This window comes from Gossypium arboreum, chromosome 2 (genome assembly GCF_025698485.1).
Source record: "Gossypium arboreum isolate Shixiya-1 chromosome 2, ASM2569848v2, whole genome shotgun sequence".
Lineage (NCBI taxonomy): Eukaryota > Viridiplantae > Streptophyta > Magnoliopsida > Malvales > Malvaceae > Gossypium > Gossypium arboreum.
The window spans coordinates 81,749,728-81,762,037 of record NC_069071.1 but is presented as its reverse complement, the minus strand read 5'-3'; positions in this window follow the sequence as shown (position 1 = coordinate 81,762,037).

Genomic DNA, 12,310 nt, shown 5'->3' with positions numbered 1-12,310 from the left:
TGCCCCTAACTTAAAAATATTCTATTTCACCTATTTCATGTCAATTTTTGTCCAACAAATTAGCCAATTGTCTAATTACCAATTAAGGACCTCCAATTTAAAATTTCATAACAATTAGACACCTCTAGCATATAGAACTCAAGTTTTACACTTTTAACAATTTAGTCCTTTTGACTAAATTGAATGCTCAAACGTCAAAATTTTCAAACGAAATTTTCACGAAATCATTCTGTGAAAATGTAGACCATAAAAATATAATAAAAAAATTTTTCTTACGTCAAATTTGGGGCCTCAAAACCACTATTCCGACTAGGCCCAAAATTAGGCCGTTACACAGCCACCTTTCATGGCCATATACAAAATAATCACCATACTTTCATGGGCCAACACATTTGGCTAATCAATATTACACATAACAAAAAGACCAAGTCCTTATACAAGCCACACTCAAAATGATGAGACTAGCTATACCAAATATTCAATCGATAGTGTGATCAAGTCACCGACATTTTTGGATCCCTGAGCTAGCTTGGCGGCACTATAAGAAAGAGAAAGGAAAGGGGGTAAGCATTGAAGCTTCGTAAGTTCACATGCAACTAAAATACAACTTAAATAAGTACTAATCATACATTTAACATAATGAACATAATCTTTCATTTTATCAAATCTCTTAAACTAATTCTTTATATATATATTCATATTCTCACCACAAGTTCATCATATCTCATGACATTCTCATGAGTTTGATGTACATACCTGTGCCCAGTTGCACATAATAACTTACTTTCTTGTCTTCGACGTGTCCCTCATGATTACTCATTGAACTTCCTTTAGAACTACTCGTTGAACACTTGGAATACTATCGGATATAATGGAATCTTGCACCTAAGTGCCTCATATGTAGCCAATGCTACCTCATATCACATATCACATGTTGCTTGCTTTCGAGCTACTCACGAGTTTGCTCACATAGACTGCAGGGTATCTGCAACACATGTCGGACTACTCAGCCACCGGTAGAATAGATGAGACCAGTACCCGGATGCCAAAACATGAGCCACATACATCATGAACTCAGACCCAACTCAATGAGTTCAGATGTCACTTACATCATGAACTCAGGCATAGTTCCTAGTGACATGTCACTTGTATCCTAATCTATTCCTAAGGTTCAAACAGGATTCTTCGATACCACATTTCCGTCGAACTTTCTCGTAACATGATTTTAATACTCATAGCATCAATTACATATTCATGGGATAATCAAAGTATTATTCATGATAAAATTTGGGCAATAAACACATGATACAACATCATATCAAATATGTAAGTACTTACCATACATGCAATTTTAAAGCTTTTAAAGTATGGTACATGTTGCATTACAAATGAACTTACCTCGGTACAATATGATAGAAATGAGCCTAATCCTCGTAAACCTTGTTTTTCGCCCGATCAAGGCCCGAATCATGTTTTTCTTTATCTATAATGCCAAATTTAACCTGTTCAATACACACATTGCTCATATCAATCCATAACGCATACTTTGGTAAAATTACCTTTTTACCCTTAACTTTCCACTATTTTACACTTTAGTCTCTAGGCTCGAAAAATGAAATGTATACATTTTCTTTGTTACCCAAGCCTAGCCGATTCATATTCTAACTCATATAAGCCCATATTTCACATTAAACCACATTTCTACTACCCATTTCTTCTTCTTTTACGAATAAGTCCATTTTAGGTGTTTTCACTAAAAATCACTTAGTAAAAAATGTTTATCATACATCAAACTTTCATATTCTTCCATTAAACATCAAAATACACACATGTCACACATGGGTCAAATTTCATACATGAACCCTGCTTCAAAATATGGCTAGAAATGGATAGATCATGCTTCAAGGAACTAAAAAAGTGTAAAGAACATTAAAAACGGGGCTTAGGAGCACTTACAATCAAGCTTGATAAGTTGAACAAAACCCTAGCTATGGCTCTTAGAAATTTCGGCTAGCACTTGGAGAAGATGAGTAAATTTTTGACTTATTTTCCCTTTCTATTATTTTATTAACCAAATGACCAAAATGCCCTTAAGGCTTTTCTTTCAAATTTTTCCTATTCATGCCCCCTTTTTGTCCAAAATTTTAGAATTTGGTCAAATTGTTATTTAAAGACCTCTAATTAATAATCTAATGCAATTTCATGCTTGATATTCAATTTAGACCCTAAAGTCAAATTGGACATCTTAGGCATTGAATTTCTTCATGAAAATTTCACAAAAACATGCAATCATATCATGGATCATCAAATAATCATAAAATAATTATTTTTATTTTGGATTTGTGGTCTCGAATCCACTGTTCTGACTAGACCCTAATTCAAGATGTTACAAGTTAAGTACAAGTGGTTCGATCCTTAAGTCATGTAGTTTTGAAAAATGAGGTATTAGGACCTCTTTTCCGTAATTTGAAACTGTAAATATTTTTATTAAATATTTACAGAGTCATATTATAGGTGAGTTGAATTTTGGTCCAAAATTTTTAGTTATTGGATAGTTAATTAAAGTATAATAACTAAATTGTAAAAGTGATTAAAGTTAATCACTATAGATTTTAAATACCTGAAGGGTCAAAATGGTGATTAGACCATTTTCAAAAGCCTAAACAGTGGTGGGTGTCACTAAATCCCATTTGTAACACCCTGTACCCGAGTCCGTTACCGGAGTCGAACACAAGGTGCACACAGACTTAACTTAATTATTTTCACAGTCCATTTAAAAATTTCCAGACAAGCTGGTTACTGCATCACTGTCGCCTTAAAAATCATATCTTGAGTTTCAAAGCTCGGAAATCAGTTTCGTAATTTTTCCCTGAAACTAGACTCATATGTCGATCTACATATATTTTTCTAAAATTTTTGGTTGGGCCAATTAGTACAGTTTATTAGTTAAAGTCTCCCCTGTTACAGGGATCGACTACACTGACCTTCGCGCATCACGACTTGGATATCTCCCTGTACAGGGCTTCAATACTGATGCCGTTTGTTTCTATAGAAACTAGACTCAAAGAGGAATCTATACATATATGACATGACTCCTAATTATCTCTGGTTAATTTATAGTGAATTTCCAAAGTCTGAACAGGGGATCAAGAAACTGTTCTGGCCCTGTTTCACGAGAACTTTAATATCTCTTAACATATAACTCATATGACCGTTTCGTTTCTTCCATATGAAAGTAGATTCATCAAGGTTCATTTACATAATTTATTAACTATTGAATTCCATTCCTAAAAATTTTAGTGATTTTTCAAATCCACACCACTGCTGCTGTCAGCATCTGTTTTCAAGGTAAACTTTACCTATTTCGTGGTTTCCATGGACCAACTAGAGTTTTGTCATACATAGGTCCATATATAATCATATTTAGCCATTCCAATGGCTGATCATTTGCCCAACACTTCCATTCCAGTCCATAGTCACATCATGAAACCATACATATATACATAAACACAAATGGTCTAATGCCATACTCCACTTCTCTGAGCCATTTTCGCATGGCCGTACACACATACATCACAAAAAGTACTTGAAAAACAACAAAGGGTAGTCCTATACATGCCATTTCAAAGCTCAACCAAAATTGTACCAAAAAGGGGGCTTTGATAGTGTGGGAGACTTCGACTTCCAAAAATCCCGAGTCCGATAGCTGACGAGCCAAAATCTATAAAACAAAGAAACAAAGAAACGGAGTAAGCAATTTATGCTTAGTAAGTTTTGAGCGAAGAATTTAAGCACAATAGAGGTATAGCATTCATATAACTAAACGGATAATTCCGTATATACATACTTTCAAATCATTTCTACTTTACATTCCAACCCCTATGTTCATACATAAGGGATCATCTTAGCCAAATACCGGAGCTCATTACTCAACTGAGCGAATATTATTCGAAGGAACTCAACTATTCCAATGCACATACGAACATACCTCATTGCTGGAATTTTTTCAAGCGTATTAACTGCGATTTTTACAGCAAGATCGTTCATTTCCGAATCACGTACCTTCGGGATTTAACCGGATATAGTGACTCGCTCGATTGTCTTCGGGACATTGCCCGGTTATAGTGATTCGCACAATTGCCTTCGGGAATTAGGCCGGATTTAGTAACTCGCACGAATGCCTTCGGGACTTAACCCGGTTTTGGTAACTCGCACAAATGCCTTTGGAAATTGACCCGGATTTAGTCACTTAGCACAAAAGCCTTCGGGACTTAGCCCAGACACCATTCGAATAAACATGCACATTTAACACTAAATCATGACACATTCGTATTTCATTTTCATTAGCAAAACTCAAATACAATACACTTATCACTCTTGCACATTTCGGTTCAATATCCACACACAAAGAGCATGATTTCAATTTACTTGAGACATGATCTAATCAAATCATAATTTAAGCTCTATTACTCAAGAACTTACCTCGGATGTTGTCGAATGATTCCGATGGCTATTCGACCACTTTTTCCTTCCCTTTATCGGATTTAGCTCCCCTTTGCTCTTGAGCTTAATTTAACAAATATATTGATTTAATCATTTGAGCATCGAAAGAGGAATTTAAGGTACTTAGCCCACATATTTTCATTAGACATTAAAGTCACATATGTACGGAAATCATGAATCAAACTCAACACATTAGTTAGTACTCTCCTTAGCGAATTTTCTAAGCCAAGAATAGGCATCAATATGCTTGCCTCTAACCGAATGCATGCACACCAATCCCCTCATGTGGCGAATATGCATGTCCATGTTGAGGCCAATTATACACTTAATACCACACATAAGCGGCATACATTTTACTCACTAACGCATTCCATATTGTAACTCAATACGCATCAATCATTTACTTCATAACCAAACATCATCATATGTAAATATATACCTTGAGATAGTATATATGTCATACCAATACATCATGTGCAAACATATATATATATATATGCTAGAGCCGAATCTCAAAGTTGATTATAACTAAACATGAACATAAATCCAAAACACAAATCTTACCTACCATGCAATAAGCATAAATTATACTTATGGATGTACCATGGCGAATACATATCAACACCATACCATTTCGATTTTGGTCATGGTTAAACAAAGAACTTAATGTCTCACTCAAAATGCTAAAAAGAAAGTCCAAGAGCCATCAATCCACCATCACATGTATCATTAGCAAGCTTCATATTTAACATGCAATGGCATTAACACAAAATCCACCTTGGCGAATACCATCCTGTGACACCCAAAATTGACCCTAGTCGGAAGGTGGTCTCGGGACCACAAAACCGAGGCATAAAAATAATTAAAATTTATTTTGATGCCTATAATATGTGTGTGCTCATGTATGACATTTTATGATGATTGATTTAGTGTTATAAGGGTGAATTCCACAAGAAAGGACTTAGTAATGAACTTTGAAAGTATGATAGGGAAATGTGTGATGACTAATTAAAGCATGCATGCAAAATAATGGACTTGCATGTCAAATTCCCCTTTATAGGTGGTGGCCGGCCATGACAAGGGAGGATGGGCTAAACATGTCATGAAACATGTTTTGTTGGTGCATTAGGGTGAAATAATAAACAAAGGTGTATGGGTGATAAAAAATGAAAAAAATGTGTGTGAGTGTGGTAATCCCCCATTGCCGTGAGTTGTGGAGAAGGAAAGAAAAAATTTTGTTCATCCTTTCTTTGAGCCAAAACTAAGGAAGAAGGAGGATTTTTGCTTCATGCTTGGTTTGGAAGAGATCTAGAAGGAGATTTGGCTAAGTTTGCATCAAGATTAAGGTATGTATGAGGTTGTGTTAGGAGTTTCATGCATGTTTTGGTTGCTAACTTGATGTGCATGTTAGCCATGGCTCAAATCTTTGTTAAGCCATGGAAATGGTATTTGGCCAAAGTTGTTATGGTGATAAAGCCATTGCATGCTAAGTGTGAAGCTTGATGATGATGCATGCAATGATGGATTGTCTACTCTTGAGTAAGATTTTGAGCTTTCTTTTGTTTTATCATGATTAAAGTTGAAAAGGAGCATGATTGTCATATTCGCCATGATGCATTCATGAGCATGGTTCATGCTTCTTGCATGTTAGTTAAAATTTGTGTTTTGGATGGCTATGGACATCTTGAAATTGCCATGCTCATATATGTATGTATATGTTTGCACATGATGTTTTGGTTATGAAGGAAGTGATGAATAAGTTTGTTTAAAGAAGAAGATGTTGAAGAATAATTGTGAAATTGTAAGCACATTCTGCCTAGCACACATATGAGTGCTTGATGCTATATTGTAAGTTTTGAGCTACAATATGCAAAGCATTAACTAGTAAAATGCATGCTGTTTTTGTGTGGTATTAAGTGCATAATTGGCCTCAACATGGACAAGTATATTCGGCCTTGGGTAGCCTATTGAAGGCCTTAGCTTTTCCTTGATGCTCGAATAAATTGTATTGAATTGCTTGATGTAGTATAAAATGTGCATGACCATTGTGTATTCAAGCTAAAGGGTGGCCATATGACCATTTAAATTCCTTGTCATATTCGCCATAAGCTAGCACAATGAGGTTTTGATAAATTGAATTTGTTTGAATTAGCTCAAGAGCTAAGAGGGCCACAATTGGACAAGGGGAAGGAAAAAGTGATCGAATAGCCGTAAAAGTCGTTCGACAACATCCGAGGTAAGTCCTCAAGAAGTGACCTTACTTGAATTATGTGGAATGAAATATGGATGTATTGATTATTGATTTATGTGTGTATGAGTATTCGAATGATACCCGGCTAAGTCCCAAGGCGATTATGTTAGTGATTATAATTGTGTTTGAGCCTTAGTAACGAAAATAAATATGTATGTCCAATGATTATTGATGTATGTGTGCATGAGAAATTGATTGATATCCGGCTAAGCCCCAAGACAATTATGCTGGAAATTATAACCGGGTTAAGACCAAGGCAATTGTGCTAGTGGCTACATCCGGGCTAAGACCAAGGCATTCGTGCGAGTCATTCTATCCGGGCTAAGACCAAGGCATTTGTGCAAATCGTGATATCCGGGTTAAGTCCCGTAGGCCTTGGTGCGGGTTACCATAACCGGGCTATGTCCCAAGGCGATTGATCGAGTAGCGACATCCGGTTAAACTCGAAGGTATGTGATTTGAAAATTATAAGCTTGCTGGAAAATTTCAGCTAATGCACTTGTGAAATTTCCCAATGACAAGGTAAGTGCGGTGTGTGCTTTGCGCTAGGAGTAAGAGCGTGTGAATATCCGCTCCTATGATGGAACGAGTTATCGGCCTTAATGAAGCCGTTATTTGTGTATGAACATAAGAGTTGGGATGGTGAAGTAAGTATGATTATGTGAATGTGCATTAATGAAATGATGCATTTAACTATGTGAATGTATTGCTGTAATTAGAGTTGATTATATTCCTTGAGACTTACTAAGCATAAAAATGCTTACTCCGCCGCTTTGGCTCTCGGTTTTCTAGATTTCGCTCGATAGCAATCGGATTCGGGATCGTTGAAGTCAAGTCATCCACACTATCAAGCCCCCATTTTGGTATAAATTCTTGGTTGAACTTGAAATGGCATGTATAGGACTACCCTTGTTGGTTTAAATATGTTATGATGTATATGTGTACGGCCATGCGAAAATGGCTCGTAATAGTGAAGTATCAACTTAAACTATTTGCGGTTTGTATATATATATATGGTGTCATGATGTGACTATGAATTGGAAATGGAATGTTGGTCACATGATCAGCCATTGGCATGGTTAAAATGATCATATGTGGACCTATGTAAGGCAAGACTAGTTGGTTCATGGAGACTACAAAATAGGTAAGACCTACCTTAAAACAGATGCTGCCAGCTGCAGTAACGTGAATGTGAAAATCACCAAAATTTGTAGTAATGGTATTAAATAGTGAATCAGCTATGTAAATGAACATTGATGAGTCTATTTTCATATGGAAGAAACGAAATGGTCATGGGAGTTACATGTTAAGAGATATTAAAGCTATTGTGAGACAGGGCCAGAACGGTTTCTGGGTTCCCTGTCGCAAATTTAAAAATTTACTATAAATTATCCAGAAAGAATTAGGAGACATACCTTATATGTACAGATTCCATTTTGAGTCTAGTTTCATTAGAAACAAACGTCACCAGCATTAAAGCCCTGTACGGAGAGATATTCAAGTTATACCGCGCGAAGGTCAGAGCAGTCGATCCCTGTAACATGGGTGAATTTAACTAATAAACTGTACCAATTGGCCCGACCAAAAATTCTAGAAATAAATCCATGGATGGATATATGAGTCTAAATTCAGGGAAAATTTACGAAACCAGTTTCCGAGTTTTGAAACTCGAGATATGATTTTTAAGGCGACAGTGACGCAGTTTTTCCAGCCTGACTGGAAATGTCCAATGGATGGGCAAAACAAGTGAACTTGGCTTGCTAACCCCTCGTGTCCGACACCGGCGATGGTCTCGGGTTCGGGGTGTTACAATCCCCATGACATAGCAAGGATTTGAACCGTCGCTAATAAGAACATCAAGTTAGCAACCAAAAACATGCATGAATCTCATGGCACAACATCAAACATACCTTAATCTTGATAAAAGTATGGCCAAACCTCTTCCTAATCCTCTTCCAAACCAAACATGAAGCAAAAACTCCTCCTTCTTCCTTAGAATTTTCGCCAAGAGAGAATGAAAAGGATGAACAATTTTTTCTCTTTCTTCAACTCATGGCAAGGGGGGAACACTCACCATTCTCTCTTTTTTTTCTTCCTTTCATTATTCAATTCCCATGCTCATTATTTTATTTTTTCTTACATACACCATTGTCACAACATGTTTTATGACATGTTTTGCCCATAATCCTTGTCATGGCGGCCACTAGCTATTAGGGGGGAAATTTGACATGCAAGTCCTCCTTTTGATTACATGGACTATTAGGTCCTTATAGATTAGCCTATCACATTTCAAAAGTGTCACACAAGTCCTAATAACTGAATTCACATGCAATCGACTAAATCGAAGCTTGAAATTTTCACACATTCATAAATACATATTATAGACAATAAATATTATGCTCAAACATTTCGGTGACTCGGTTTAGCGGTCCCGAAACCACTTCCCGACTAGGGTCAATTTTGGGCTGTCACAACTCTCCCCCACTTAAGAAATTTTCGTCCCCGAAAATCTTACCGGTAAGTAGGTTTGGGTATCGCTCTTTCATAGAGTTCCCATAACACTTTTACTAACGGAACCCTTTTGTTTCGCAACTCCTTCACTTCAAGAGCTAGGATACGAATCGGTTCTTCTTCATAACTCATATCGGCTTGAATTTCGACCTCTGATGGACTAATTATGTGCGATGGATCAGATCTATAGCGTCGAAGCATCGAAAAATGAAAGACGTCGTGAATCTTCTCAAGTTCAGGAGGCAAAATCAATCGATATGCAACTAGACCGACTCGTTCGGAGACTTCATATGGCCCGATGAACCTCGGACTCAATTTGCCTTTACGGCCAAATCTGAGTATCTTTTTCCAAGGCGAAACTTTAAGAAACACTTTATCTCCCACCTGATACTCAATGTCTTTTCGTTTCAAATCCGTGTATGATTTCTGACGATCTGCGGCTGTCTTTAGACTTTAACGGATTACTTTTACTTTCTGTTCAGCATCTTTAATCAAGTCCACTCCGAAAATTTTACTTTCACCGAGCTCGGTCCAAAACAATGGTGTACGGCATTTACGACCGTACAAAGCCTCGTAAGGTACCATCTTAATACTTGATTGAAAACTATTGTTGTAAGCGAATTCAATCAAAGGTAAATACCGTTCCCATGAACCACTGAACTCGAGGATGCAACATCTCAACATATCCTCAAGTATCTGAATTATCCGCTCGGATTGACCATTGGTTTGTGGATGAAAAGCTGTGCTAAAATGCAGCTTGGTACCCAAAGCTTCTTGCAATTTCTTCCAAAATCGCGAGGTGAATCTCGGATCTCTATCCGACACAACAGAAATCGGTGCCCCGTGTAATCTCACAATTTGAGAAACGTACAATTCAGCGAGTTTATCCAATGAAAAATCCGTACGCACGGGGATAAAGTGAGCCGACTTAGTCAGTCTATCAACAACAACCCAAATCGCATCCTTCTTACTTGCGGACAATGGCAGTCCGGACACAAAGTCCATTGTGACTCGATCCCATTTCCACTCGGGTATCTTGATCGGCTGAAGTAATCCTGAAGGCACTTGATGTTCCGCTTTCACTTGTTGACATATTAAACATCTCGAAACAAAGTCGGAGATGTCTCGTTTCATACCATGCCACCAAAACCGACGTTTCAAATCGTTGTACATCTTCGTACTCCCCGGGTGAATTGACATTCGGCTACAATGGGCTTCGTTCAGAATCATCGAAATGAGTTCCGAATTCCTTGGAACACACAAACGACTTCTGAACCTCAAACAATCATCATCATCAATTTGAAACTCCGATTCCTTGTTCGGAACACACTCAGCCCGTTTTGCAACCAATTCATCATCGACTTTCTGAGCTTCACGAATTTGATGAATCAATAATGGTTTGGCTTTTAATTCAGCTACTAACACATTGTTGGGTAGAACAGACAAGTGTACATTCATCGCTCGCAAAGCAAACAGTGATTTCCGGCTTAAGGCGTCTGCAACCACATTAGCCTTTCCCGGGTGATAATCAATGACCAGCTCATAATTTTTCAACAACTCAAGCCAACGCCTTTGTCGTAGATTCAAGTCTCTTTGAGTCATCAAATATTTGAGACTTTTGTGATTCAAAAATACATGGCACTTCTCACCAAATAAGTAATGTCGCCATATTTTCAAGGCGAATACGATGGCAGCTAATTCGAGATCATGGGTCGGATAATTCTTCTCATGTGGCTTTAATTGTCTCGACGCATAGGCCACAACTTGACCCTCTTGCATCAATACGCAACCTAACCCAAGTAGGGAGGCGTCACTATAGATGACAAACTTTTTGCCCGATTCGGCTGCACAAAATTGAGCTTCACAAATAAGTTTTCAGTTGATCAAAACTTTTCGACATTTTTCCGTCCATTCGAACTTAACATCTTTTGAAGTAGCCGTCATGGGTGTGGCTATCATTGAGAATCCGTTTACAAACCGTCGGTAGTAACCAAGTCCCAAAAAGTCTCGAACCTCGATAATATTTCTGAGGCTTCCAGTTAAGTATGGCTGAAATTTTGCTCGGTCGACTCGAATACCCGGCGCAGATACCACATGACCCAAGAAGCTAACCTCTCTTAACCGTAACTCACACTTCTTGAACTTAGCATATAACTGCTTATCCCGTAAAATTTGCAACACTAATCTCAGGTGTTCAACATGTTCGGTCTCATCTCTTGAATAGACCAAGATGTCATCAATGAACACAACTACGAACCGGTCCAAATACTGTTTGAAGATCCGATTCATCAAATCCATAAATACCGCAGGGGCATTAGTGAGCCCGAACGGCATCACTAAGAACTCATAGTGACCGTACCTCGCTCGAAAGCGGTTTGGGTACATCCGAATCTCGAATCAGAATCGATAATAACCCGATCTCAAATCTATCTTTGAAAACACCGAGGCTCCCTTTAGTTGATCAAACAAATCATCAATACGCTGATATGAGATATTTATTCTTTATCGTCACTTTATTCAGCTGACGATAGTCAACGCACAACCTCATGGTTTCGTCCTTCTTTTTCACAAACAATACTGGTGCACCCCAAGGTGAGAAACTTGGTCGAGCGAAACCTCTATCCGTCAATTCTTGCAACTGAGCTTTCAACTCCTTTAACTCGGTTGGTGCCATACGATACGGAGCTATCGAAATTGGCGTAGTCCCCTGTACAAGCTCAATACCAAACTCTATCTCCCGAACAGGTGGCAAACCCAGTAATTCTTCGGGAAAAACATCCGGGTATTCACAAACCACCGGCACAGATTCGGGTTTTATTTCTAACTCCTTATCATCAAGTACATACGCAAGGTATGCTTCGCACCCCTTTCTTACATATTTCTGGGCCAACATTGATGATATTACAGCTGGCAACCCCTTTAAGTCCGTAGACTCAACTCGGATCATATCGTTATTTGCGCACCTCAAATCCATAGTCTTGCTTTTGCAATTCACAACCGCATCATGCACGATCAACCAATCTAAACCGAGGATAATATCAAATT